The 7,476-nt window shown below is 33.2% G+C and overlaps 1 long non-coding RNA gene across 2 annotated transcripts in view; it reads right to left on the minus strand.

Moving 5' to 3' along the window:
- LOC139890654 (uncharacterized) overlaps positions 1-3,511 on the minus strand; it is a 9,858-nt gene extending 6,347 nt beyond the window's left edge. For both annotated transcript variants that reach the window (XR_011773419.1, XR_011773418.1), the window contains exons 1-2: positions 3,383-3,511; positions 2,391-2,462 (exon numbers count right to left, since the gene is read on the minus strand). This is a non-coding gene — a long non-coding RNA (uncharacterized lncRNA). The remainder of the gene's footprint in view (positions 1-2,390; positions 2,463-3,382) is intronic.
- Between the last annotated feature and the right edge of the window lie 3,965 nt (positions 3,512-7,476).

Genomic DNA, 7,476 nt, shown 5'->3' on the forward strand with positions numbered 1-7,476 from the left:
AATGAGCTCCCTAAACCTCAGTTGCTTAAGCGCAACTTTGGTTTGAACCTCATCACTAATCCACCATGATTCTCTACTAGACTTATGTCCTCTCGATGTCCCTACTGCCACACCTAATGTTTCCTTGGCAACATCTCTAATAGTTGTTGCCAAACTATTCCACATCTGATCTACGTTCACTTGAGTAACCGTATCCATTCCTGCCTCTACTCTTTCCAAAACTGACGCTTCAAAAGTTTCGGCATTCACTTCATTCAGCTTCTTCCAAAGGATCCTAGGTTGGACGGGTCTCACTCTCCTAGTAACCCGCCTCTGCACAACCAAGTCCATGACCAATAATCGGTGTTGGGTGGAACAGGTCCAGGTAGTCAGGGCTCTACAGTCTCTGCAAGCCCTAAGGTCCCCTTTGCGAAGCAGCAAATAGTCAATCTGGGTACTATGTCCTCCACTATGGAAAGTTGCAAGTTGTGCTTCCGTCTTCCTAAAGAAAGAGTTTGCAACAACCAAATCGTGGGCAACAGCGAATTCGAGAATAGAGCGTCCTTCTTCATTTCGAACTCCGTACCCAAAGCCCCCATGGACACCCGTATATCCGTCCGAAAACGTTCCTATATGTCCATTAAGGTCACCCCCAAAAAGCAAACGATGGTCAGCGGGGCAACTCCTCACAACTTCGTCTAACGATTCCCAAAAGCGGCTTTTTTCTTCATCTCCTAAACCAGCATGAGGTGCGTAAGCGCAAATGACCATGTAAGTCTCCTCCTGGATAACTAACCTAACCGCCATAATCCTATCGCTACACCTATCCACACCCACAATATTATCCTTATAAAGGGGTCCTATAAAGATCCCTACCCCGTTTCTAGCTACTCTAGAACCCGAAAACCACAACCTGTAGTCGTCAATGTCAACCGCCTCTTCACCTCTCCATCTGGTCTCTTGAACACACAATATGTCCACTCTACTCTTAAGTAACGTATCTACAAGTTCCCGGAATTTGCTAGTCAAAGTTCCTACATTCCAACTACCTACTCTAATCCTAACACGAGTATCTCTACTCTCTCTAGACCTACCCGCCCCTAAGCTAACAGGACATGACCTCAAGTAACCATGCGAAAGTGACGAGTGAATCTTACCCTATAAACAACACACTAATAGAAAGAAAAGAGTTACAAATACCGGAAGAAAAAAAAAAAAAAAAAAGCTAACAAAACAATTACAAAAGTAAGTGTGCAAAATAACAATTAATAGTTAATAATAGGAATAAAAATACTCATACAGGTTAAAAATCAAGGCTATATAACTCTTACAAAAGAAAAAGTGTCTACCCAAAAGTAGCAGGTTAAAAATAAAAATAGCAAGTAGCACCTTAAAACAGTTATAAACAAGTACAAAGCTAGTGGAGTCTCAAAATAATTAATCTATATAATAGATAATAAATAATGCTAGAAAAAACATTAGGTATATAGATATGTTATGACCGTAAAAAAAATAATTTAGCTAATAAAGCACCAGGGGATTATAGATGCATAAACTAAAGAACCCGGTACCAAGAGCAGGTTAGAGCCGGAAAAACAAAAGACCCAGGTATAAAAGAATTAAGATATGTAAAATCCAATAGAAGTAGGACAGCACCGTATGTACAGCAAAGAAAGGTTATAGAAAAGAAAAATAAAAGGGTCAGAGAAAACAAACACAGCTTTGTGAGAACAAGGGAGTTCCGGCAACAGCGGCTACCGACGGTACAAGGTAGCAGCAGACAACGGATTAGCTAGGTTTCTGGTTCGCAAGTACTTTTGCTACAAGCTCCGTTATATTACCTGCGAAAAAAAAAAAAAAAAAAAAAAAAAAACGACCGGAGAACTATTCCGGCAACCTGACAGGCGGCGCGTGGCGGCGCGTTTGGAGAGGATCGTCGGCGAAAGTTGTACTCTCAGGTTCGGAAAATTGCAACGAGTTTAATGAAGACGGTGACGACTTCTAATTCTATCAAAGTTAAGAGCAAAATGCGTTCAAAAAGAAGGGAGTGGTTGTTTGCTTTTTGGGGTGGAGCAAGTCAGAGAGAGAGAGAGAGAGAGTGAAATTGTCATAATAAGTAACATGAATATTTTAATCAAGGTTGGAGAATTCGGATCTCGGGGAGATCTCGTTTGGACTTTTTTTGGGAGATCTCTGCATCTATAAAATTAGTAGTACACCACAATATATTTTCACATAAATATCGTCAATTCATATGTAATCCAAATATCATTCTAGATAAATATGAATATTGTTCTAGATAAAACGTTCTTAACAGTAGCATAAATACGATGACTTACCTGTATAAGAAAAGATGGATATCATTCTAGATAAAACCATAGTACGTACTACAGTAGCATACGATAACTTACCGAAGATTGATTATTGGTGTAAAGATCTTCGCCATCATCCTCTGTATCATCTTCCAACAGATCTGTTTCCACCTAAAACAAATTTAACAATCTACAATAACACATCCTCAATAAGCTACAATGTAAACATTCTTAACAACCCATTGACAACACAAGTGACAGAGGTTAAAAGAGCTTCAAAAACCTCCATTCTTATGTCATGCTTATCTTCCATGTTCAGTTCTTAATACTCAACTATCTTAAACATCGCCTAAAAATCAACCGAATTATAAACCATAATAAACTAAATATAAACAAAGAAAAAGTTTTCAACATTCTAATACGTACACATAAAGCAAATAACAATACATTCGTTCAAGTTTTCCTTGATTCCAACAATGAATCATGAAGTATATGGAATCGACTTTCTGAATTTTTATGATATTCACTTTGATAATATCAGGCGTACATTTAATTCCAACAATTTCATATGTTTAAATAGAAAACCTGTTGACAAAAATAAAGCCAAAATCATAAAAAATAAATTTAACAAATATAAAAACTTACCAAACAACCGTGTAGTATGTAATACCTGAAATAACAACATTCATAAACAACACATAAAAATAATAATATGTATCTAATAAATATACACAAAACTGAGATTTTAAGAAACAAACTAACGGAACTATTGAAACAAATAGACTTATAAAAAGATGAACATAATCAAAAAGTTAAAAAAAAAAGGACGGCCAACATTACCTGTAATGTGTAAAACCTGAAACATAAATATAGATTATAGTGGTTTATAACACACATTTTTCTTTGAAGGATTTCATCGAACAGTTGGTGGACACCAGAGATAAACATAAATTATATCTTAAAACAATCATCAAATTAAACAAATGGTAGAAAGAATCAGTGAATCATAGCACAAAATTAATCACAATAAGAATTCAACAACATCAAAATTTAATAACGCATAAACAAATCCTAAAACAAAATGAACGAACCATTAGATCGTTAAATGACTCTTCATTTACCAAGCTTTATCTCATTATGTGAACAATTTTTGTGAACCCTAATTTCTTGGTAAACCTAATCTGATTCGATTTCTGATGAATCGTTCCTGATTTCTGCTCGTGATTCCTGGTTTATGATCGATGATGAATCGATCCTGATTTCTGCTCGTGATTTATGATGACAGTACATTGAGAAAAACTTTGTTCGATAGTGATTCTTGCCTTCGATGATCATTTAGCAATTGATTAATCATGAAAAATCTACCTGCTATCCTTGTACAATAACGATTGATACGATGGGAATCAACCCGCTGACCTTGTTCAATAGTGATTCTCGCCTTCGATTTTTGAAGATGATGGTCGCAGAAGAGGCGTAATTAGAGATCCAGCTCTAATGCGTGTTTTTAATCTGTTCTTTAATCCTATTAGGCCGCGTTTTTTTAATGGGGGTATTTAGGGGATAAAAATGATTAGGATGAGTTATAAGCTTATAATTAGATCTAATGGTGATTAATTAGGTGTAATGGTTGTCTTTTTTTTAATCCAATGGTTCAAATTCAAAGTTATTGATTAAATGTATCTTAATTTGTCTTTTCTTTTAATGTATAGTATAGATATAGATATAGATATAGATTTTACTTCATCTTTTCATTAATAATATATTTATTACTTCGTATTTAAGTTTCCACCTTTTTGTTATGATCTTATCTTATTATATCACAACACTAAAACGTAAACGTACATAAAATATTTACGATTTAGATTTATGTAATTACCACTACAACTAAGAGTTATTTTTGATGTAATTCTAGCAACTTTTTTGACCCTTGCAGAATTTTCCGAGTATAACTTTTGACGCTTTCAATCGCGTCGAAGAATGAGTTATTAGAAAGTTTTAGTAGATTTTGACGTTTATTACCGCTAACAAATTTGTTAGTTGAAAGTTGAAATCTAGTTATTTTTTACTGTTAAGAGTGTCAAAAAAAAGTTATTCTTTTGACTGCTGGGATTGTCAAAACTATAATACTTTTTCACGCTTATGAAAGTAAAAAACGTTCTACTTGCTGACGCTACAAATTTTCAAAAATATTGTTACTTTCGACCATTAGACCCGTCAAAAAAGCATCCAGCTAAAAGATATTGTTAATTTTGTAATAAATACTTTTAACCAAAAATAAAATATATATAATTTTTTTATGAGTTTTTAAAACTTATATAGATCTGAAAAAAATTATAAAAATAATTACTTGGGTCGAATTGGTATTTATTATATAATTAAACTCTATTATTATGTAATTCGAAGGTAAATTAAGAATAAATATAAAATAATAAAAAATATGTTTTTATATATTTTTCTACAGATTATTAGACTGATAGAAACTTATAAAAATTATAAAAATAATTATTTGGGTTTATTTAGTAATTATGTAGAATTAAAATTGTTTTGTGAATACATTAAGGGTAAAAACAAAAATAAATACAAAAATATAGTAAAAACATTTTCTTAAATTTTTCTACTAATCTATATGATTAACTATGACTATAAAAATTATGTATGTAATTTTTAGATATTTAATTTATTATTTAGACATTTTTGAATAATGTTCGATTAATAAAACACTATTATTTTTGAAGTAATTTAGGTATTTATTTAAAGGTAATTATATTTAATATATATAAGACATACTAAGGTATAATAACTAAATATTAAATAAAACTTAGGTTATATTATCACATATATAATTATTAAGTACATTAATAATTAGTTGTGTGTATACACCTAAAGTGAAGGTTAATCAAAGATAATGTATAATTCATGTGAACTTCATCGCTACTCACGGTCGTAAGTGAATGATGTCTAGGTTGCCATTTATGGGTAAGCTTGTGGATCTCGAATGCCATAACTTAGATTATGGTCAAGAATCCTGGGCCCCCGGTTACATCTGGTCATTCCTGACTTATTTGATAGCAACGAAGTTCGAGTAGAGTTGTACAACATCTTGCTAAAGATTAACCCGAACTTTCTAAAATTGGAAAATTACTATAAGTGGAAACTTTCCATAAATAGTAACCTTCCGAAAATGAAAATTCTTTAGTGAACCATTACCATCAATGTAGTACTATATACTATTGTCTGTTAGGCAATGTCTGATCATACGTTCTACCTCTAGGTTGAGATCTCGGTCACGTCCTTCCGTTCAATTCTTTCGTGGAATACTCTTTTGTGCTACTAAGGTGATTTTCATAGCCCCACTTTTACTGTTTACTTAACTATTTATAACTTTTGGGGTGAGACACATGCTTGCTTTATAACTGTTTTATGCTTAGACACAAGTACTAAATTGTTAACTATGCTGTCATACTTTGATTCATGCTAAATCCCTACCGTAATATCGTTAATTGCTACGTTTAAATGCAAACTTAATTATTGTGAGTAGGCCTATTGAGAGTAACGTCTCTAACCATTCGACCGTTGGTCTTTGGTTACATAATAATGATTCCACGACACTGACAGTACAAGGTGTCATAGGGTAAACTTGTTTAGTAGCGATATTACAAAATGCAGCAACACTTTTAGATTGATATTTCTATATCAATCAACTTTAAACTAAATCTTGTGGTCTAAAACTTTGGATATTATTTATAAACCTGTGAATTTCACTCAACCTTTTTGGTTGACACTTTAAGCATGTTTTGTCTCAGGTGATGATTGAGCTAGCTGTTTGCAACTTTGTGATGATAGATTTGATGCTTGCATGGAGTCCACATCGCATATTATATTTTAGTTCATAAACATTTATTTTACGTTTTAATAATAATGTAAACATGTATTACTGCTTTCGCTGTTTTATTAACGAAGGTTTTATTTAAAAAGTCTCATATAGAGTCGTTCTCGTTTATACAACTGTGTTATGATATGATTGGTCACAATTATCCCTGGTCCATTTTGGGGGGTGTGACAGATTGGTATCAGAGCAGGCTGATGTAGAGAACTAGGATTGCATTTTATGTGTGCCTTATACAATTAGGTACCTTAGCAATGTAGGACTACAACTTTCCTTGACTATAGTGCCTTTAATTGTTGCCTTAAACTGTTAAATGCTACACTATACTTTAGAAACTTTACTTATCTTAGAATGCCGAGCCAACCTAAGAACTCTGCTCACTTTCATAAGTACTATTCAATTCCGCCACCACATTTAAATGCGACACCGTTCTCGATATTCCTATGTCATTTATCATGGTTTTGTGTATTACATATGTATTACATGAAATATTATCCATAAATTTTTGAAACTCCTATATTTGTTACTATTCATACTCAAACGTATATAACTCCCTGTTATATCACGCACCTATATGCTTTATGCCTTTATGCATCAGTTTGCGAACCGAAAAATGTCATTGAGTTATCGAGAATCTCAAAGACATTATAATGTCATCACTACTCATATTCATTACTTTTATACCTTTTATTTCTCGTTATTGAATTTTCTTGACGGATGGCGTCTACGAAACTCTAGAATGGAAGAGTTTGGATTACCGATTTAAAGGATCCTATAGCTCAAGCCCCTAGACCTGAATAGGCCATTACGAATTGAAAGTCTTTAATCGAAAGATTATCAGATTACATACTTATCATTTTATGATCTCGACACGTCATACTGCTATTATTGGATTATAGACACATCATATCTTATTATATCTTATCATATCTATCTTAATAAACTTTGTCTAACACTTTTCCTAAATTTCCTCTGTAAATTACGAAAATCTTTTTGCTATATATACGTATATCAAGAAGAAAAATATATCATTCAATATTCAACACTCATCTCATAACAAAAACCCTTATTCCGATCAGATAATATGGATTTCTCACTTGATTCCTCGAACTCCTCGAGCTCCAATGGCAGCGTAACCGGAATGAACCAACCAATTAGTCATCATCTATTTTGGATGAATTGGGGATGGGTTCGTAGTAAACTTAATCAATGGAGACAAGAAGAAGGTGATCCCTTCCACCAACCGAATTCTCCTCTTGGTGAAGAACCTGAAGCACTTACCGGCGAACCCGTTCGAAA

This window comes from Rutidosis leptorrhynchoides, chromosome 2 (genome assembly GCF_046630445.1).
Source record: "Rutidosis leptorrhynchoides isolate AG116_Rl617_1_P2 chromosome 2, CSIRO_AGI_Rlap_v1, whole genome shotgun sequence".
Classification (NCBI taxonomy): Eukaryota; Viridiplantae; Streptophyta; class Magnoliopsida; order Asterales; family Asteraceae; genus Rutidosis; species Rutidosis leptorrhynchoides.